Raw genomic sequence first — 23,731 nt, forward strand, 5'->3', positions numbered from 1 at the left:
CATCCAGTGTGACTCACATTAGCATTCTCTTCTACAGGATCTTCCTGCTGACAGACATGCCTCTCTTGTTATCTTATTGGTCATACTGAGCACTCTGAACACTCCTAATTTCCAGGGTTTCTCGATTTAAAACTAAACCCCTAATGTTCAAATTTTTATATATGAATTCATTATTTTTATGTCAGTAACATGCCTACATTTATGAAAGGAAGGTCACAAAGACGTATACTGTTGGCTTTTAGAAGCACCTTGTGAATGGACAGGACAATGATGACTATAATTTAAGGTCTTTAGCATCTTCTTTTCACCTCTAATAAAAACAACCAATCAGTTTTACCTTCTTATATAATAATTTTAGTATAGAAACAGAATGTAACTCAAAATCCAAGTTTATGTTATCATCATTCATAATATTTTAATAAAAGCACAAGATAAAGACATGACTTTTATGTATTCTAAAAATATTCCAGTGGGTACTGGTTTCTTTAATAATCTTTATTCTGAGATGTCAGCATCTCATTTTTTCCAAAACATTCAAAAGATGATTATTAATGGTAAATATGCACAAGAAGCTTCCCATGCCCTAGGAAACTAGCACTCTTTTGTATTTGTGGTGGAGAAAGAAATGTATATATTAGTAAAAGTAAAAATATCTTATCCATTGTGTACAAGAGTGAATGTTAGGAAAACTGGAAGCAAAAATTAGAGGTGAAACTGAATTTTAGCAACCAATTTAAGCAGTCACAAGTATCATCTTCATACCTCATTTCTTCCACTAAAATGTCTAAGCAAAATAATATCTTGTAAATTATCAATGCTTTCAAAGATTACTACGTAGCATCCCACAATCAATTTTCTCCGGTGTACAATGAAGTAAATAACTCTAAAATGCTTCAACACTAAAGGATCTAATTAGAGTTGTTTTTGAAAGAAAAGATAATAAATTAGAAAACTGCTTTCTTGCAACTGCCCCAAGTATCTGATTAGTAAAACACTAAGTAAATAGTTGTCAATTTTTACACCTGTCCTTATATCTGTCCATATCTCACCCAAATTATAATTCAGAGGTGAAAAAAATGAATTTTTCGGGGCTGGGGATTTAGCTCAGTGGTAGAGCGCTTACCTAGGAAGCGCAAGGCCCTGGGTTCGGTCCCCAGCTCCAAAAAAAAAAAAAAAAGAATTTTTTCACTCTAGAAAAATACTAGTAGTATATGAAGGATTTACTAAATCTGCTCAAGAAAATACCATCACCAGGATGAATCCCATTATAAAGCATTTTACATTCTAGGTCTTTATCTGCAGATAACTAAAGATAAAAAGAAAACGAAGTTAAAAACGAGAATTTTTCACAACTCAACTTTTTATCAAGTTAATAATTACTCTTTATATCTTCACAGTTTGATTTAAACATCCAATTACTTCATAATCTAAACCTCCCACTACCCACACAAATTGATTTAAAATGTCATTGGAAACGTGGACAAGAGCAAGAGAATAGACTACTAGAAGGCATGGCCCCTGGAGTCAAATGTATGCTGAATCCTGCTTCTGCCATTGACTTGTCTTATTAGTTCAGGGTATGTCACTGAAACTGTAACTAACTCTCAATTTTATTAGTATAAAATGAGAATGCCTGTCACACAATCATTTTAATAACATATGTCTGTAAATTATTTGCTTGTTTGTTGCTGTTGTTTTAAAAAGGTAGTAGTAGAGGTGCTGGGATCAATCCCAAGACCCTTGAGTGCACAATACAGATGTCACCAGCACTTTTCAGAATAAACAGGTTTCGTAAGCAAACATTATCTTTGATTAATAACAAACAAAAAGTCTTTCATTAGAAAATATTTTATGGGGTTCGGGATTTAGCTCAGTGGTAGAGCGCTTGCCTAGCAAGTGCAAGGCCCTGGGTTCGGTTCCCAGCTCCGAAAAAAAAAAAGAAAAAAAAAAAAAAAAGAAAAAGAAAATATTTTATAATTCACTTCGGTTTTAAGAATGGAAACATTAGGGGCTGGGGATTTAGCTCAGTGGCAGAGCGCTTACCTAGGAAGCGCAAGGCCCTGGGTTCGGTCCCCAGCTCCGAAAAAAAGAACCAAAAAAAAAAAAAAAAAAAAAAAAAAAGAATGGAAACATTAATTTCTAAAAAACAGAAACAAAACAATGTGTAGCTTCTGCACGAAACCTTCAGTGTGTTATTTTTGGCACCACATCTTTAGTAAGGACAACTGCAAAGCTGTTCTTCTATAATTTTCTTCTAACACAGGTCAGCACAAGGCAGGAAGGACTTCTAGTAGTCTGGGTCTTTCTGACATTCCTTTGGATCTACAAAGTATTACTAAGGCCCAAACACAAAATGATGGCCAGGCATGGTGGTGCACACCTTTAATCCCAGCAACTCAGGAACCAGAGGTAGCAGGCACTCTCGTGTTTGAAGCTAATAACAAGTCCCAGGACAGCCAGAGAAGCTCTGTCTAAGGCAAAGGGGGTATTGGGGGGGGGGGGGAGGGCAGGGGGTGCAGATGAAAAAAAGATACAGCTCCTAGTAAGCAATGTAACTATTAAGAGAGAGCAAAACAGCATAAAACATACTGCTGGTGAGAAAGTGCAGAATGCTGGGCCCAGCCCTTAGCTCAGTAAGAGTGCCTAGAAGGCATGAAGTCCTGGCTCAGTATGATCCCCAATCTAGGGAGGTGGAAGGGGTAGGATCAGAAATTGAAGATCATCCTCAGCTACACAGCAAATCTGAGGTCAGCCTAGACTACATAACTACATAGACCTTATCTAAAAGAAGAAAATGGGGGGGGGGGGGGGTTTGCCAGGAAAAGGCCAGCCATATCATATGGTTCAATAGATAAAAGGAGTTGCCACCAAATGTGGCAATTTCTAGACCTTCCATGGTAAAAGAACCAACAACCCCTACACTAGGACAGGTTGTTTCCTATCTCCCTACACCCACATGTGCATATAAACACACGTACACATACATACAGACACACACAAATGTAAAAATAAAGGAGGAAAAGGGAGTCTGAGAATAGGTATAGAGCATGTATAGGCACAAGCTCAAATCCCAACACTACCCTTCTACAACTCCCCAAAAAAGATTGACAGATTTCTAATACATTTCCAGAGAAGAAAGAAAAACAAAGTACAGAAAGCAATCCTTGACATAGCAATGCTGAGTGCAAAGTAGCAGATATGCTATTACTGTTCTTTCATAGTCTCTCCACGTATTGCTAGTCATCCTCAAACCTGTGGAGATCTTTCTGCCTCAGCCGAGTGTATGCTGGGGTTTTAGGTGTGTGCCTTCATACATACAAATATAAACATATTTATATTTGCTATTGAAGATCAAAGCAAGACTTTGCACTTGCTAGGGTAAGCATTCACTACCCAGCTGAGATACATTACCAGCTCATAAATACAGTATTTGTTGTTGTGAATATGGGTGTTTTGCATGCACATATGTCTGTGTACCACTTGCTTGTCTGGTGCTTGTGGAGGTCAGAAGAGGACAAATAAAAAAATTTTCATACACTTTACTTGTGTCTATTCTAAAATGAAACTTTAATCCAAATATCAACATGAGCTAGGTAATACATATCTATAGTCCGGGCACTAGAGATGCAGAAGTATAAGGATCACCTCAAGAGTCTTGTGAGCTGAGGTTGGGGATTTGGCTCAGTGGTAGAGCGTTTGCCTAGGAACCGCAAGGTCCTGGGTTCGGTCCCTAGCCCCGAAAAGAAGAAAAAAAAAAAGAGTCTTGTGAGCTGTTCCTCCAATACATGGGCTGTTTTGGAATGTGCTTCTGTGCTCCTCCCGGGTATGGTAAATAGGAGTGGGTTTACTTCAGATTACCCATCATGTTTCCATTATCATGACAAGGGCTGTCCTCATAACTGCATACAGCTTGAACTCACCTGAACTTTGTTCATATGATCTTGCTTAACCCTCAAAATATAAATTTTCTGGTGCCCTAAAGAAAAGTTAGTGATTGCATGAGACTTTAGTCCTCCTCATTTTAAGCTACATTTTCCCATGTTCATGCTATCAAGTAGAGTGGTAACTCTACCACTGATTTACATCCGTTCAGCTCCAGGAGAAACAACTATTAATTTAGGATGGACATGGTAGTTCAAAGGTACAATAGCAGCCAGCACTTGAAGCTCACACAAGAGGGTGACCAGATTGGGTCTGACAGTGAATTCTATGCCAGCCTCCACTATATAATGAGAACTTGTCTAAGAGGAAGAGAAAGTAGACCAGCAAATTGATGGAAGAGAAAAATTCTATTCGCCATGGCTTGTTTGAAATAAAGATTTTTAGAGCTGGAAAGATAGCTCAGAGGTTAAAAGCACTGATTGCTTTTCCAGACATCCTGACTGAGTTCAATTCCCAGCAACCACATGGTGTACCACAGTCATCTGTAATGGAATCTGATGCCCTCTTCTGGTGTCTGAAGACAGTTAGTGCACTCCTGTACATTAAATACATTTTTAAAAAATTGTTAAAGCTTAGCAGCTACATTTGATAAGTCTCAAAGAAATCTCGGGTTAAGTCTTACCCAGCACTTGTGGCTCTTCCTAGCACCCAGCACTTCTCATGTGACCTCCTACCCTAAGTCTCTCCCTCCAAGGCGCTGAGCTTCCACCTACCTATATAACTCAGCCATTTTGCCTCCATACCTGGATCTCCTGATCTTTTTCTGATTGCCTGTCTTCATCCCCCACACCACCATCCTTTTCCTCTTTCTCATTCCCTACCCACCTCCTTTCATGGCCATGTTCGGTCCAGACCCTCCCTTCAACCACACCTTATAGCTAGCAGACAAGGTCCTTTATTTTTCATTCGCCATTATTTTCCCAATGCTTAATATACATTAACCTATTATCCAATGACTCAATAAGCCAAGATTTTTATCTGAACATTGGGGAATGGGGGGGGGGGGGGGGTTGAAGACCAAGCCCAAGCATCTTGAGCATGATAAGTAGGAGTTCTACCAGAGTTACACTGTCAGTCCCCTCAACAGATTTTTTTTTCTTTTTTTTTCGGAGCTGGGGACCAAACCCAGGGCCTTGCATTTGCTAGGCAAGCGCTCTACCACTGAGCTAAATCCCCAACACCCCCTCAACAGATTTTAAAAAAAAAAAAAAAAAATCTGGAACATGGGGCATTTAATGTTCCCCAAGAACAGTTGATGTGAAAACTAAGAGATGAGACAGAATAGGAAAGTGAGAGCAAGCAAACAAGCAAACATTTACAGTCATTATTAAGAACAAATCGTAACCCTGGTATGGGTCACAAAACCTTTAATCCTAGCACTACAGAGGCAAAGGCAGCCTGGTCAGTATACAAAGCATATTCAGGCCAGCCAGCTCCACAGTGAGATCTCAAAACAAACAAAAAGGGTAAACTGTAAATCAGTGCTACTCAACAGACAAAAGTGAATGGCAAGGATCTAGGGACCCACATGACAGAGGAATTCAGGAAATACCTCTTGGAAGGTACTGCTCTCTGACAGCCTGTGAGCCACAGCACGTGAGACACAGCCAAAGTCAAAGACATACTTTGAAAACATGACAGAGAAAGTCAAATGCGGCTAATGGCTAGTGTATTATATTGGACAGACAATGCTATTCTAGCTAGAGAACCAGAAAAGAATAGCCTCCCCAGGTACAGTAACAATGTGTGAGGTTAAAATTATTAACCTTCATTTCAGTCATAATTCAAAAACTAAAGTGCAAAATGAAATTACAAATTTTCTTTTATGTGTCCTAAGGCTAGGTTCAAAGTAGATATGCAGTCAAGAATGATTCTGAATTTTTAATCCTCCTCTCCAATCCCTAACCACCCTCCCACCAGAGTGCTGGGATTAGAGGCCTTTGCCACAACCAATTTATGTGGTGCTTTAGATTAAACCCTCATCTTCCTGCATGCTAGGCAAGCCCCCTAAGCTAAATGATATTGTGAATATTTACTAAAAATTACTTCCAAGGCATTATTACCAGTACTGCTAGACACAGAACGAAATATACCACTAAATATATAACTGTGTAAGAAACCATGAGAATAGGCAGGCAGCGGTGATGCACACCTTCAATCCCAGCACTCAAGAACTAGAGGCAGGCAATTTCTGCAAGTTCTTAGCCAACCTGGTCTACAGAGTAAATTCCAGGACAGCAAGGACCATACAAAGAAACCTGTCACAAACAAACAAACAAACAAACAAACAAACAAGAACACAAGAACCAGTATCTTTAATCCCAATACTCAGGCGGCAAAGGCAGGTGAGTCTGAGTTCCAGCCAAGCCTAGTCTTTGGAGTGATCCAGGACTACACAGAGAAACTGTCTCAAAACAAAAGCAAAACAAAACAAAAAGAAAGAAACAAGGAGAGATGGCTCAGTGGTTAATAGCACTCACTGCTCTTCCAGAGGTCCTGAGTTCAATTCCCACCAACCACATGGTGGCTTCACAACCATCTGAAATGGGAAGTAATGCATTCTTCTGGTGTGTCTGAACAGTGACAGTGTACTCATATACATAAAAGAAAGCAAGCATCAGAATAGTTAATAGAGGAAAAAAATCTAAAAAGAGACTTCCTTGAGAAAGCTACTTTTTAAAGAACGAACTATAAATTTTTTTTTTTTTGGTTCTTTTTTTCGGAGCTGGGGACCGAACCCAGGGCCTTGCGCTTCCTAGGTAAGCGCTCTACCACTGAGCTAAATCCCCAGCCCCTATAAATTTTGTTTTTTTTTTTTTTTTTTTTTTTTTTTGGTTCTTTTTTTTTCGGAGCTGGGGACCGAACCCAGGGCCTTGCGCTTCCTAGGCAAGCGCTCTACCATCCTAGGCAAGCGCTCTACCACTGAGCTAAATCCCCAACCCCCCCTATAAATTTTTTTAATTCCCATACTCAGGAGATTGTTGTGACCTATATCCCAGGTCCAGGGCAGCCAGGATTACAGAGACCCTGTCTCAAAAAATAATAAGGGGTTGGGGATTTAGCTCAGTGGTAGAGCGCTTGCCTAGAAAGCACAAGGCCCTGAGTTCGGTCCCCAGCTCTGGGAAGAAAGAAAAAGAAAGAAAAAAAAAAGTATGTACAACATAAAAGAGTAAGAATGAGGGAGTAAGGGCTGCAGAGATGGCTCAGCCATTAAGAGCACTGACTGCTCTTCCAGAGGTCCTGAGTTCAAATCCCAGTAACCACATGGTGGCTCACAACCACCTATAATGAATGGGACCTCTTTAGACTGGTGTGTCTGAAGATAGTTACAGTGTACTCACATACATAAAATAAATCATAAATCTTAAAAAAAAATGAGGGAGTAAGAAGTACATAGGAGCTAGATAACGGAAGATTGTCATAGAGACTGAGATTAAAGGGCTGTATCACCAAGCCACATTCTATTACTCTGAATTCGTGTGTCTTTCTCTTGAACTTCCAAACATCTCTAAGTCATCTCACACTGCAGTTTTTTCACATAATCCTGAGAATCTAAATTCAGATTTCCAGAAACCCACATGAATGCTGGGGGTGTGGGGGCAGATGGCTCACCTGTAATTCCAAACACAAAAACACTTGTAAGCTCAGCACTATAGAAGTGGACCGTCCCAGGCAGATTGGCCTTATAAGTGATCCTCAGATCCCAGAGAGAAACCCAGACTTAAAAATACAGAGTAGACAGACTGTTCCTGAAAACAACAGAGATTGGCCTCTAGTCTCCAAATCCATACTCAAACATGCACAAGGGCACACTGGAGTGTACACACACACACACACACACACACACACACACACACACACACACACAAATAAGCAGAAGTTCTAGCTGATCAACAAAGATCTGCATAAATGTACAGATGTTCTATGTTCAAGGAGAGCAGGGCTCAAATGTGTCAAAACACAATTTCTCCCAATTTAATCCATAGATTCAATGCAAATGCCAATTAACTCCCCCAATAAGCTGATAGGCAATGTTAATTATATCTAAAAAAACAAAAATAACCAATGCAATATTTAAAAACAAAAACCACCTGAGAATGATGGTGCACACTTTTAGTCATCAGTAACTGAGAGGCAGGTGATCTCTTCGTTCAAGGCCAATCTGGTCTACATAAAGTTTCTAACCAAACAGGGGGTACATAGACACTGTCTCAAAGAAACAAAAAAGAAAAATAGTAAATGCATAGCCACAAAACTCACATAGACAGCATAGTAATAAAGACACACACCAGCAGTAAAATCAGAGCCACAGTAACATAGTCATTATCTTTAATAAAGAACAATATGACTGATAAAACATGGTATTTTCAACAAATAGTAGAATCTTCGATGTACTTAATTATTTTAAACAGGATTTCAATAAAAGTCTTGGCATAGTGGCACATCCCTACAATCTTAGCACATAAGGAAGTTGAAGAAGATAATCTTAAGACCCTATCTCAAAGCAATACCAATAGGCTCGCAAAGATTAAAAGTAACTAAAAGTAATTAAAAGTATTAAAAGTAATATGGTAAGATCTGGAGTAACCACCTCCTCTACAGGACCTGGGTTCAACTCCTACCACCCACAAGGCAGCTCCTATCTGTCTGTAACTCTAGTCCCAAGGCCCTCTCTGGCATCTATGTACAGCAGGCACCCACATGGTATACAGGCACACATGCAGGTAAAACACCTACACACATACAATTTTTAAAAAATAAATTTAAGGGGTTGGGGATTTAGCTCAGTGGTAGAACACTTGCCTAGAAAGCACAAGGCCCTGGGTTCGGTCCCCAGCTCCGAAAAAAAAGAAAAAGAAAAAAAAAATGTAAAAGCTATTAAAAAGACTAAAGTAGTATAGGATAGGGGTAGAATAGACCTTTAATCCCAGCATGTGGGAGGCAGACACAGGCAGAACTCTATGATTTCAAGGCCAAACAGGGCTACATAATGAGACCCTGTCTCAAAAATAAAAACAAAAAAGGAGGAGGGGCCAGCAAGATGGCTCAGAGGTTTAAGACACCACTCTTGCAAGGGAGGGACCCCAGGTTGAGTTCCTATCACAACCATCTGTAACTCCAGTTCCAGAGGATTGGGTGTACACCCTTACATGACATGCAGGCAAAGACTCCTACACTCATTCACAATCGCAGCACTGGGGAGGCAGATATCAGTAGATCCCTAAAGTTCACAGGCCAGCCTAGGCCACTTGCTAAATTCCTAGCTAATGACAGACTTTATCTCAAAAAGTAAAATGAAATAAAAGCCTGAAGAATGATACCTAAAATTCTTCTCTGGGTTTCATTTGCATGCACGCACATTGAATCTTCTCGCTTCTGTTTTATATAAAAGGTTTGAAAGTCATCACTCATACGAGAAGACATAAACAGAGGAATGAGGGTGTAGGATCTATATAATATGTACAAAAAACCCTCTGTTCACTCAACAGCACCTCGAAGAGGTGGAGGTGCAGGAGGAGAAAAAGCAACCACAGCTGGTGAGCAAACTGAAGTCAAAGAACAAACTGCTGGAGGGGCAGTCAAGTGGGATCACAGAGCGTCACAGAGCAGACTCTCACGATGTAGAAACTCAGACCAATGTTCAACTCTAGAGAGATGGATGCATGACTGGAGGCAAGCACAAAGAGGAGCAATTAAGAATTCCTTGGAAGTTCCCCAATTTTCTGAAACTGGTCCTCAAAATGATGTAAGAGAAGGAACTCCAGCAGGGGAAGAGAAAAGTAGGCTATTGAAATAAACCCACAGTATTCTGCCCTAGACAAGACCCATTCAAGAGAAATATTGTATCACAGTTTGCCCTTGGGTGATAAGAGGTCATAAGTAGAAAAGTTGAAAACTTGAATATGATAATCCAATAGGAGAATGACACCTTATATAGCAATTTTTTAAAGTTTTATGTATATGAGTATTTTGTCGACATGTATATCTATCTATGCGCCTTATGCATGCCTCATGCCCAAAGAGGTCAGATGAGGGCTTTGGATCCCCAGCAACCAGAGTTACTAATGTTTGTGAGCAACCATGTAGATGCCAGGGCTACACTTAGGTCTTCAACAAGAGCAACAAGTACTCTTAACCACTTTGCTGTCTCTCCAGTCCCATAGCTATTTCTTAAATTAGCTGTGTCCACTAATTTACAATATCCCTGTAGTTATGTGAATAGAAATGATCCCCACAGGCTCATATATTTGGTCATTAGGAAGTGGCAATACTTGACAGGGATTAGAAGGTATAGCCTTGTTGGAGTAGGAGAGGCCTTGTTGGAGGAAATTCGTCTCTATAGGTGGGCTTTGGGGTTTCAAAGGCTGAAGCCAAGCCCAGTGTCACTCTCTTCCTGCTGTCTGACAATCCTGATATACAACTCTCAGCTCACCCCAGAGTCATGTCTAGTTGCATGCCACTCTGATGATAAAGAACTAAACTAAACCTCTGAACTGTTAGCCAGTCCCAGTTAAAGGCTTTCCTTTATAAATGTTGCTGTGATCCTAGTGTCTCTTCATACCAATAAAACACTAAGACAATCCTTAAAGGTAAACTGTTAACTTAAAAAAAGAAAAAAAAAAGGCAAGTATAGAACAATCAGCACACAATTCAATTTTTGCTTTTGGCACTACTAGGGATTAGATTACCTTTATAAGAGAAACCAAGAGCTTCCTCCCCACTTCTCCAAATGACGACATATCTACAGGTCAAAGGGGCCCTGACTGTTCTGGCATCTTGTTCTCAGACTTCTAAGAAATAGAGTCCCCAATATAGTGTAGTTTGATTATGACAGTACAGACTGACCATGAGTAATAAAAAAGGGAAGGGGGCCATTTGTTAGTACTAGAGAAACTATCCTGGTTGATGATAGAAAGAAAGCCCTCCCCACATCCTAGAAATTGAAGGTGTAATAACATGTGATTGGACAAAATGAGCTACTCCCCCAGAACCATTGTGAGAGAGTTAGTCTTTAACTTGGGATCCTCATGCTTCTGTATCCCAGTAAACAAGATTTGACCTATATACCAACATACCTGATGCAATTTTCATCATGCTACAATTCTAGCTCAATAAATTTGAATTACAATTGAGAAAATCACCAAACTAATAAATAAGAGTGATACTGGCATAAGAATAACCTAGTATAAAGCAGGACTCAACTTGTGGGTCAACCAGTTGGGGTTAGGGTCACTTTGACAGGGGCTGCATATCAGATAACTTGTATATCAATATTTACATAACAATTCACAACAGTACAAGATTAGTTATGAAATAGCTATGAAACAGTTTTATGGCTGGAGTCACCGTAACATGAGGAATTGTATTAAAAGTTACAGCTTTAGGAAAGTTGAGAACTGCTGCTCTAATAGATGAAAAACTGTATATACCTTGCTTTTATCAACTTTTTGTACATAAGCTTTTTAAAATCAATTTTATGTATATGAGTGTTCTGCTTACACAGATGCATGTGCACTATGCGCACACCTTGGGCCTGCAGTGATCATAGGTGGACATCAGATCCCTTGAAACTAGACTTATGGATGGTTGTGAAACACCACATAGGTGCTAGGAATCAAACCCAGGTCCTCTGCAAGACTAACAAATGCTCCTAACCACTGAGTCATGTCTCAAGCATGGTATTTGCACATTTTTTTAAATTCTCACAAAAAACAAGGAGATAGAACTGTGTTCCTAACAAATATTAACAAAATACAAGCCTCATTCTTATGATAATCTTCCTTAATCTGTCGACAAAAATTATCCCTTTCCCCAAACAATGTTCCCAGATTCCCATCTGGCTTGAATTCAGTTCACTTCCTTCAGCAAGCAAACAAACCGGCTGGCCCCATCTTACATGATCACTTCCAACAGCCTCAGCTCTCCTTGCTTCAGATTCCAGCAACACTTCTTATTTTATTAACACTCTTACAAAATACGCTTCACAACTATGATGCTTTCTTTTCCTTTTTCTTCCCCTGTGCCCCGATGTTTTCTTTTTCATAATACTCTCTGATAGACCCCCCCCCGCAAGCTAGTTAAACTCATCTTCCAATTAAGTTAAAAAAAAAAACTCGTCCTCTTGCCCCAAGCTACCAAGCCACCACTACTTGAGAAAATACAACTATTGTTAATTGGTCTATAAAGTGCAGACCACAAATCCCAACAGGAACTTAACATTGTCCTATGTGTCTGTTTCTATTAAAGATCAATCTTCCCACTCTGTTATGAACACCACCCTACCCCTGTTCTTTTTCAAGGACTTTGCAACTTCCCTAAGCAATCTTGTTGAAAAAAAGATTTTACTCTCTAGCATAATCAGATTCTCCTACCCACCAACATACAATTGCCTCTGTCATCTGCCAGAGTTCTTTTCAAAGGTCCCTGGAGGGTGACTTCCCCAGCCTCTCCACTCTCCTGCTAAGCAAAACTCCTCACGCCACTTTGTCAGTCCATCTTTCAGTAACCCACTCCAATCGGACTGCTATTTTCACCATTCCCATAAAAACCTTAGCAAGGGACACCAATGGTCATCAAGTTGAAAAGTCAATGATCCTTTTCCTTTCAGCTGCCAGCCTAACATTCTTTTCTTGGCTTTAAGTATTAGTTCACTCTGTCATCTGTTTTCCTATTTCAATTTCAGTATGTGCAAAGGGCTGAAACAAAACCAGGACTTCATCTTTTTTTTTTTAAAGATTTATTTATTTATTATATATAAGTACACCGTAGCTGTCTTCAGATACACCAGAGGAGGGCATCGGATCTCCTTACAAATGGTTGTGAGCCACCATGTGGATGCTGGGAATTGAACTCATGACCTCTGGAAGAGCAGTCGGGTGCTCTTAACCGCTGAGCCATCTCTCCAGCCCAGGACTTCATCTTAAAATCTTTACTTTAGGCAATTTCCCCCTAAATTACCCAGTTGAGGCTTTACCTATATCACCTGCTTGTCAAATCTCTCTCCAGATCTCACCTCCAAACTCATAATTCAACACTCAACTGCTTGCTTGCTATTTCCATCAATATCAACATAAACCTAAAAAAGACACAGCAAAATTCTTCCTCTTCTCCATTCTCCCATCTCAGAAACAAGCATCACCAGTAATTACTAGAAAAAGACATAGGTGTTTTCTAATCCATTAACTATGTTGTTTCTAGCTTTTCAACATATCCCAAGACTGCCACTACTCTTCAGCTCCCCACTCAATTCTAACCCATCTTACTATCAGCTCTTCTCCAAGTAACCTAGACAGTTTCCCAAATGATCTATCTGGGGTTCTTTCCCTACCCTTTTCCCATAGCAAGCTAACAAATTTCCTTTCTCAACTGACACCATAAACCTATGGTGTCAATACCTGAGATAGGCAAAAAGTTCTAAAATTCAAGGCCAACCTAACCTACACAAAAAGAACTGATTCAAGAAACAATTTCCTCTTTTCTTTTTCACCAATGGAAACAATGGTTTTAAATGAGAAGCAATGTGTTTTGTCAAAATACATTTTTGAACACACTCATCTGTGCATGGAGTGGTGGGCATGTGGAGACAAGAAGACAATTTGTAGTAGGTGTTCCCTTCCACAGTGTGAGTTCCAGGGATCAAACACAGGTCATTAGGCTTGGCAGCAAGAACCTTTCTTTGCATGATGAAACATCTCATCAGTCCCTAAATTACATTTCTTAATCTTCCTTAATTTAGTAATATAATTTTAAAAAGTAGAATCAGAAGTTACTGAAAAGGACTCTGAGAAAGCTGATTAAAGGAAGCGAGCTCAGCTATCCCATGTCCTTCCCTGCTACAGCTCAGACATGTTGTCTGGACAACCATTTTGAGAATTTAAAAACAAAAAGTCCATCCTTAAGGACTATAAATTGAACATGAGAAGTAGTCATCAGCTGAACATGGCACTTTCTGTAATCCCAGCACTAGGGAGACTGAGATAGAAAGGTCCAGCCTAAGGCCAATTTGGAGCAAGCAGTTTGAGACCACAGACAGAGCTGGATCCTATCTCCAAACTTAAACATTTGTAATCTATTACACTAACGCCACCTGAACACCTCCTTCAAACTTCCCCTACTTGTCTACACTACAGATTACTATCCTGGGAAGGGGTTGAATATTAGATACTTACTTTACAATTCATAATAGCAAAATTATAGCTATGAAATAGTAATAAAATAAAGTAGGGGTGTCAGAACCAAAAGAGGAAAACCAAAAGAGGTTTTCTTTTAAACCCTCCAATGGTTTCCACAGTCACTTAAAACCCAATTTCTCTTTTAAAACCCTTTGTCATCTGGATCCTGCACCCTTTCCAAGTTCTTGCTATAATGTTTTAGTCTTTTAAACAGAACCCACTCTTTGAGTACTGACCTTAACAGTTTCAAGTCCAAGGGTCACGTAGTGAGACTACCAATGTCTACTACTACTAATGTATCAAAACATTGAAAAAGAAAAACAGGACAGATGTAGTGACACACACCTCTATCTCAGAACTAAAGAGACAAGAGGCAGGTTGATCTCTGACTTCCAGGAGAGCCACTGCTATATACAGAAACCGTCTTTAAATTTAAAAAAAAAAAAAAAAGGCACAGTGGTGCACAGCACTTGGAAAGTGGATGGAGAAATTCAAAGCCACCCTCAGCTACACAGTGAAGTCAAGGCTGGCCTGAGATATAAGACCTTGTACTAAAACACAAGATGGATGAGAGATAGAAGTACCTCTGGGGGTGAATTTCAGATAGACTCTACTACTGTCTATATAAAGCAACCCTGTAATTTTTATATTTACAAAAACTGATTTTAAGAAACATAATTAAGCTGGGCAAGGTGAGCTGACACTTTAACCTCAGCACTGGACGTAGAGGCAGGGAGTTCTCTGTATACATAACAAGTTCCAGACCAGTCAGGGATTCAATAGACCCCATCCCAAAAGAGGATTCTGAAGAGAAAAGGGGAAACAGAAATAATTTTTCCATCTTTAGTTAAGATTATCAGCTTTCTATACATACACAGGTGATCTTCTCTACATATAACTAAGTTTATTCAAATTCACCCTTAAAGTATATGGTTTACTCTGGAGGAACTCTTTCCCTGAGGGTAAATTAAATTACTCAACCTTACAGCTTACCCTTATGACACGCACTGACACACACACACGCACACACACATGCACACTCACTCTCTCTCTCTCTCTCTCTCTCTCTAAAAATTAGCTGTTTGGCAGGTCAAGTTTACTCAGTAAAGCAGTGACTACGTCTAATTTATTAACCACCTAAGCAGCTGAATAAATGAAAAAAATATGAAGATTAAACAAACAAAAGAACCCCACAGGGACACAGATGATGTCATCCATACTATTTAGGTGCCCCTTGAGATCTTCAAAGGTAAAAACAACAAAATAAAGCCAAAATAATTCCCTTTTGACTATCTTGCTTCCTAGTTTTTGATGTGGGTATTTAGTTTTCTAAATACAGGACCCAACTAAATTAGTATCCTACAGATGTGCAACCTGACCTGGAGATCATCTTCAACAATGTATACTTTTACTAGTCTCAGAGGCAGAGCAAAATGAATTATTTTCATAATGGCTGGGATAAGCTCCCCAAAATTCTTAAATTTTTTCAGGAAAACAAGTGCCTCCTACTTACCCACAATGGAGAAAGAACTACCAAGAAATTGGGTCTCCACCCTCAAGAATATACTTCCAGTTTTGGGGGGCAGGGGTGCCTGTTTTGCTTTCAAGACAGGATTTCTCTGGGTAACCCTGGCTGTCCTGGAACTCTTTCTGTAAACCAGGGATCTACTCAGCAGTCCGTTGCCTGCTTCTGCCTCTAGAGTACTGGTACTAAAGTCTTAACACCATCACACCTGCCACATCCCCAGTTCATAAGAAGGCACACAAAGGATAATGCAGTAACTCACAAAGTAAACATCTTAGGACAAAAAGTATGATCAAATCCACAGACATTAAGGGGGGAAAAAAGGGCCTGACAGCTGAACTTGGTGGTGCACACCTTTGATCCAACACTTCAGTTCAGACCTGTCCTACACAGTGAGTTCTAGGCCAGTCAGGGCTACACAGTATCCTGCATGGGGAGGAGGTCTGACAGTCTGACATATATAACCACCTAAGTCTGTGGATGTAACTGAGTATGAAATAACAAGTCAAGAATACATAAAGGCACTTGGTTTGCATAGAAGCAGATGTCTTAGGGGAGCACTTAGGTTAATTTAGAAACCAGACATGGCATAAACCTGTAATTCCAGCATTCAAGAGGCTAAGGCTAATTTTTAAGCACTTTCCCATTTTGAAAGAAAAAAGGAATAAGTAAAATTTTATTTATAAGACAGCTATTTATAAAAACAAACTGCATCCAAAACCTAAACAAGAAATCAGTATATACCACTCACGTATACACTCAAAATTCTTGCCCATGTACATCAGTACATCAGTTTATTACATCAGTAATAAACTGGAAATAACTAAATAATTAACAGATGTAGAAACTGTTCTACTCTTTTTAGTCCTAGGGACTAAAGATGGCTCAGTGGTTAACAGCACTGATCATTTTTGCAAAGGTCCTAGGTTCTATTCTCAGCAACCACATGGTGGTTCACAAATCCTTAACTCCAGCTCCAGAGGACCTGCTATGATCTTCTGGCCTGTTCAGGCATACACATGCATGCACACATATATTTTCCTTGAAAGGTCTACTTTAGGTGATATACCCCACTCGGCACTCAGGAGGCAGAGGCAAGCAGATCTGAGATTGAGGCTACCTTGCTCTATATAGTGCAGTCCAGGACAGTCAGGGCTACAAAGAGAAACCCTGTCTCAAAAAGCCAAAACACAAAAACAAAAAAAATATACTTTACAAAAAAACCCAGTAGGGTTGGAATGTAGTTCAGTTGATGGAACACTTGCCTAGTATGACAAAATCCTACAGGTACCTATCTGTACCCCATAAACAGAATGTGGTATTGTATAACTGTACTCTGTACAACTCTGTACAACAGTAGAACACTTGAAACAAAGGAGGGAAGACCAAAAGTTCAAGGTCACTCTGCCTCAGCCATAAAGGGATTGGGGGGGCACAAAAGCAAACTGTACCTATCAAAGATTTAAAGTGGTAACACTTTAAAAATATTAAGCTATTTCATTCCATTAAGCTATTACATTCCACGAACCCTGCAAGATGCTTAAGAAAAAATTCTAAGAATGTTTAAGGAGTTTTCTAGAAGTCTATCAAAAACAGACAGACATAAGTACAATTAATAATATAGAGTACACTAATGAAGTATGACAATAACACTACAGAACAGGGGAAACTAAGGGTTCAAGAAAAACTTAACTGGCATTTTAGCCATACATGGTGACACACATGCTTCAAAAATAGAGGCTAGATATTTTGAAATTCAATACCAGCCTTGGCTATTCATTAAGTTCAAAGTCATTATAGTCTACTTGAGACCCTATGTTTAAAAAAAAAAAAAGATAATATTTTAGGGTGTTTCATTTCTTTTATTCAAAATAGAATTTCATTTCCCTGTCCTAGCAGATCTTAATCTCCTAGTTCTGACGATTTTTTTCTTGCTTATCCCAACTTCTTGGGTGCTGAGATAATATGCATGTGCTCCCAAATTTGGACTAAAGAGGTAAAAAAGGAAAGGACTGGAAGGATTGAGGTGGCACAGATCTTTAATCCCAGCTCTCAGGAGGGAGAGACGGGGGATCTCTATGACTTCGAAGCCTGCCTGGTCTACATAGATTTCCAGACCAGCCAGAGCTATGTCTCCACAAAAACAAACAAAAGGAAAGAAAGGGTTGAGAGCAGTAAGATGAATCTGTAGGTAAAGCAATGTCTAGCAATCTGAACGAACTCAATCCTGTGGGAACAGAGAGCCAACTCCTGCAAACTGTCCCTTGATCATCAACCCTCACCTCCCAAGACTAAATTCATTTTTAAATAAGGGAAAGGGCTACTCAGGGTAAGCCACATGGTGAAAATAGAGAACTGACTCACACAAGTTGTCCCCCAATCACAATCTGTTTTCACTGCCTTGGCATTGGAACACACTAACAAAGAATGGGCGTAAGGGCGTGGTCCGGGTCTTACAGCTCAACTAAAGGGCAAGCAGTTCAGTACTACTCAACCTTCCAAATACAAGGTCTTGGTCTTAAGTTTATACAGGAATAAAAGTATAAATCTGAGCCTTGACAATAAATAAGACAGGAAAGAGGCTAGAACAGTATAAATGTTATGACTATGAAGTAGGAAGCAGAGAAATTAAAGGGAAATGACAGTCTATTTTTATATTTCAAGTATTTATTTTTGAGACAAGAACCCAGCTGGCCTGGAACTTGCTCTGTAGACCAGGCTAGACTTGAACTGACAGAAATCTGCAAAGCTGTCTCTCAAAAGCTGAAGTAAAGGCATCCCCCACCATACCTGGCCTTTTTTCAAATTGTTACTCACATATACAGGTGTGTGTCCAAGTAGCCCACTCGAGTGAGGAGACCAGTGTGGCCAGAAGAGGATAGTGAATACCCTAGAGCTGCAGTTACAGGTGGTTAGGACGAGCTCAAAGTGAGCACTAGAACCAATCCTGAGTCCTCTGCAAAAGCTGTACCTAGTCTTAACAGCAGAAATGTAAATGCAACTAGCAGTCAATATCAGGTGTATTCCTCTACAGAGTTCCACTTATCCATTTACTTATTTACTTATTTGCTAGAGGACGGATGCATATATGACATGGCACAAGCGTGTAGGGATCAGAAAACAATTTGCAGGAGTGAGTTCTCTTCCTAATATGTGGATCCTGGGCATTAGTGGTCAGGATTGGTAGTAAGTGCCTTTTCTGCTGAGCCTTCCTGCCAGCTCCCCACTCCACCTTGTTTTTTGAGCCAGGGTCTCTCGGTGAACCTGGAGCTTGCAATTTCAACTGGACTAGCTAATCGGCAAGCCCTAGGTATTCTACCTGTCTATACCTCTGTCCCCAGTGCTGGGGTTACAGAGGCATTCCACTGTACCTGGCTTTTACATGAGTGCTTGAGATCAGAACTCAACTCCCCACACTTGAGCAGCCAGCACTGTAGCCACTGAGCCACCTCCTCAGCCCGAGATCTATAATGCAAAGATGGGATACAGCTAAGTGAAATAAAGTCAGTTACAATAGCACCAGTTACATATAGTAAAAGTAGTCGGGGTTGGGGATTTAGCTCAGTGGTAGAGCACTTGCCTAGGAAGCGCAAGGCCCTGAGTTCGGTCCCCAGCTCCGAAAAAAAGAACCAAAAAAAAAAAAAGTAGTCAAACGCAAAACAGAAAACGGTGACTGTCTGGGATGGGGTAAGAGATGGTAGAATATTACTGAGCACAGATTTTTCTTCAGTTTTACAGAAGAAAAGTTCTGGAGAAAATAGTAGAAATGGTTGTACAACAATGTAACACCACTTAAGAATACAGATAAAAGTGATTAAGCCAGCAAGCTTTTATTTAGTGCTTTATCAGGGCTGGAGGGTAGTACTGGATCAAACTCAGAGCTTTCTACATGCCCCAGATGATAAACTTTGCTATGTGCATTTTACCATAGTTTTTAAAGAGTAAATCCACATAGTAGTAACTATCAAATGTATATAAAGAAGTCTTAGTCAGAAGTTATCTCCAAAAACAAAACAAAAGGCAGGCAAGAAGGAGGGGAGGGAATGGAGACCATTTTCACACAGTTTTTCTGAAACTAAAAACTCTCCTAAAAGAGCTCAACACTGCCAGGCAACAGAGGAAGCTGCCTTTAATACCAGACATTGGAGGCCTCTGCAGGCAAATCTCTCATCTACAGAGTGAGCACCAGGTTAGCCAGAGCTACACAGAGAAAAGCCAAAAAACAAATAAATAAAAATTTAAAAAAAGATTAACACCTTGAGGCCTGTATATCCCTGCGCATTATTCTGTTTGGCCATCTGCCCTAGATGTTCCCACATGACCACAAAGCTCTTAACTTAAAAGAATAGGTAAACTCAACATATGCAGTCATGAAGGAGCTAAGGAAATAAGCTCTGAGTAGAACACAAACATTAGCACCTGAGTTCAAATCTCCAAAGCCCATGTAAAATGCAGTAACCCTCGAGTCCCTATGGTGAGATGAAAAGCAGAGACAGGAAAATCCCCCAGAAACTTCTGAGCCAACTAGCTTCCAATACAATGAGAACAAAAAAGACATCCTGTTTCAAACAAGATGGAATGGCGGAGACCAACACCTGAGTCTGTCTGTCATCACTGTGTATGTCTCCTCCTATGTGAGACCCTGGCTCACAAAATAAAAAAATGCAGCTAGAATCGATGTTAAAAACCTCAGAGAAGCCAGGATTTAAAATCTAATTATAAAGCCTACATTCTTAATTACTAAACTTACTATGTCACATTTCAAGAATCAAGAATCTATGCTTCCTGGCAAGTTTAAATTCTTACATAAAGAGGTAGTAAGTACCTAATATTAATATGTTACTCTTCACACTGTTTTTAATATTGGGCCTTTATAGTATTATTATAAAAAGAATATTCTTGTGGAATGTTTACATATTGTGTTTGAAATTGACAAAATGTTTAAGTTCACCATTAACTAGCTCTGAGTCAAAGACCAACAACCAAACTCCTTGGGTCTCAAATTTCAGTCTTACAGGTAAGGAATTAATTATGGTAGCTTTGGACTCCTAAAAAAGAAAAAAAAATAAATAAATTTTCACTATTTCTAAGACTGCCTGCACTGTACTCAGTCCTGACCTAGCATTGCTGCCTTGTTATCTACCCTTTATTTACTACTCTACCATTCTAGTAATGTTAAATCTTTGAGGAGTTGAGAGCAGGATGCTCAATATGTTCACAGAAAATAAAAACATACTTTACAAAGGAAATATTTGCCAGAGATCAAAGCCTCTCTTTTGCAGTGCTGAGGATAGAATCTAGAGCCCACAAGCTAAACAAGCTTTCAAGCCTGAACACATGTCCAACCTCACAAAGTCCTCTTCAGAGTAAAGTTAAAACCTGTGGTAGTGGAGCATGTGTTTAGTTCTGGCACTTGGGGGGAGAATCAGGCAGATTTCTTTTAATTCTGGGCCAGCCTGCTCTACATAGTGAATTTCAGAACAGCCAGGGATATGAGAGACCCTGACTCAAAAAAAAAAGGGGGGAGGGGGATGTTGGGGATTTAGCTCAGTGGGCTTGCCTAGAAATCGCAAGGCCCTGGGTTCGGTCCTCAGCTACGAAAAAAAGAAAGAAAGGGAAAAAAAAAGGTAAAGTAGAAATGCAATCCAGGAACTGAGAACGGGACCCCCGTTGAAGGACTCAGAGAAAGGTCTGAAAGATCTTGAAGGGGCTTGAGACCCCATATGAACAACAATGCCAACCAACCACAGCTTCCAGGGACTAAGCCACTACCCAAAGACTATACATGGACTGACCCTGGACTCCAACTGCATAGGTAGCAATGAATAGCCTAGTAAGGGCACCAGTGGAAGGGGAAGCCCTTAGTCTTGCCAAGACTGAACCCCCAGTGAACGGGATTGTTGTGGGGAGGGCGGTAATGGAAGGAGGATGGGGATGGGAACACCCATATAGAAGGGGAGGAGGAAGGGTTAGGGGGATGTTGACCTGGAAACTGAGAAAGGGAATTACAATTGAAATGTAAATAAGAAATACTTAATTTAGTAAGGAGAGTAGAAAATTTAGTAATTTAGTAGAAAAAAAGAAATTCAATCCAACAATCACTTGTACACACGTTTGTTTTTAAACCAGTATGTAAGTCTGCTATATCTAATCCACTTCAGAACCCCATAAGCACACTAAGTAATCCTCACAAAACAGAAGCTTACATAACTGGAAAAAAATTCTATTAGAGAATATTACAAGTTCTCAGAAAACTATAAGAAATCATTGTAAAATCAAAATAGGTATCCTGAGCATAAATATAAATCATATGATATACACTGATTTAATTTATATCACTGAACTTCAAATATAAAAATACTTTATGTTGAAGTTCAAGTAAATATTTATAAGTGCCATGCAATGAGATTATACTAACATTAACTTGTGCTTAAATGCTTTAACAAGTAGTACAAAATATTACAAGTAATAAAAATGTAGGCTCAATTTTAATAATTAAAAGTATGCCTAGCCGGGCTAGAGAGATGGCTCAATGGTTAAGAGCACTGACTGTTCTTCCAGAGGTCCTGAGTTCAATGTCCAACAACCACATGGTGGTTCACAACCATCTGTAATGAGATCTAGTGTCCTCTTCTGGTGTGTCTGAAGACAGCTACAGTGTACCTATATATAATAAATAAATCTTTAAAAAAAAACAAAAACCTCTTTCGCTTTCAGACAGGGTTTGTGTTAACAACCCCAGTCATCCTGAAACTCCCCCTGTGTACCAGAGGAACCCTGACTCTTCCTCCTAAAGGGGTGCACCCACCACCCATCTATTTCTGGCTTTTGAGGCATGATCTATGTATCCCTGGCCACACTAAATGGAACTCAGAGATCTGCCTGCCTCTGCTTCTCCCGTGCTGGGATCAAAGTGTGCTCTGACAGGTCGGTTATCTTTACAAAGGCACTTAAAACAGGCAAAAAGGAAATCAAGTTGTAAGACCCACCAAAACACTACCAAATGAATTAAACCTGTATGACACGGTGAATTAATGACTTGACCAACTACTCAAAAGCTTATATTTAGGGTTGGGGATTTAGCTCAGCGGTAGAGCGCTTGCCTAGCGAGCGCAAGGCCCTGGGTTCGGTCCCCAGCTCCGAAAAAAAAAAAAAAAAGCTCATATTTACGCACTTAAAAGGGAAATATGTAGACTGCACTATGGGTTCTTCACTCAGGTGAAATCAACACAACCTATCTAGGGAAATGAAATAAAATACTGGTGAGGATAAAGCTAACTGTTGGCTGTGGTTTTTTACAATATTAAATTTTATCTGATCTTTTCCAAAATATTCTTTGCAACTTACTTCCTTGAACTGAATTCCCTGCTAGGTTTTTAAGGCACCATTCTTGAACTCATATTTCCTATTTCCTTCCTGAGAACCATTGACAATGTTTTTAACCAGAGGAGGAGCTTTTATCCGATTTGCACACTTGGGTGTAGAGGTCAAAGAGAAACCTTCTAGCATGTGGGTCTGAATCTGAACTCGGTCATCAGGCTCCTCAGCCATCAATTAAATAGTAGAACAGTAAATGGAGCTGGCCACTCAGCCCATCAGTTAAATAGTAGAATAGTAATAATATGTACTACTAGAGTCATACAAATGCCGATAATCTTCAACTTAAACACCAAATGCCATGGTGAAAAGTCAGACCACACAAAGCAAAGAGGGTATATCAATTTTCAGGGCAGTAACTTGACACTTTTAGATAAAAGAAAGCATGAGAGGTCTAAAGACCCATACAACCTTACTATAGAATACATGTTGTAGGTTGTTAACAACATAAGAATATACAACGACCCCAAACTAAGTTTGCTTATTAAAGAAAAAGTTTAAATAAATCACCATTAAAAATGTGAATACTGTCATTCATATTGTTTCTGCATTGTTTCACAAAAATACAAAGTCATCCTTCCATTCAGAGTTTTGGCAAATGAATACAGAGGTCAGAGTTCATGCTACGTAAGACAGATCCCTACGTATTTCTTAGTATGCTCACTAACGCTGCTAACATTGTCACTTCAATTTTAAGTGACTTTCTTCATGTCTA

General features: G+C 39.6%; 1 protein-coding gene across 5 annotated transcripts in view; it reads right to left on the minus strand.

Annotated features, from left to right (window-relative positions):
* The window catches only part of Ube2k (ubiquitin-conjugating enzyme E2K), a 60,459-nt gene that overhangs the window by 35,106 nt on the left and 1,622 nt on the right, over positions 1-23,731 (minus strand).

Source organism: Rattus norvegicus, chromosome 14, assembly GCF_021556685.1.
Source record: "Rattus norvegicus strain SHRSP/BbbUtx chromosome 14, alternate assembly SHRSP_T2T, whole genome shotgun sequence".
In the NCBI taxonomy this organism is placed as follows: Eukaryota; Metazoa; Chordata; class Mammalia; order Rodentia; family Muridae; genus Rattus; species Rattus norvegicus.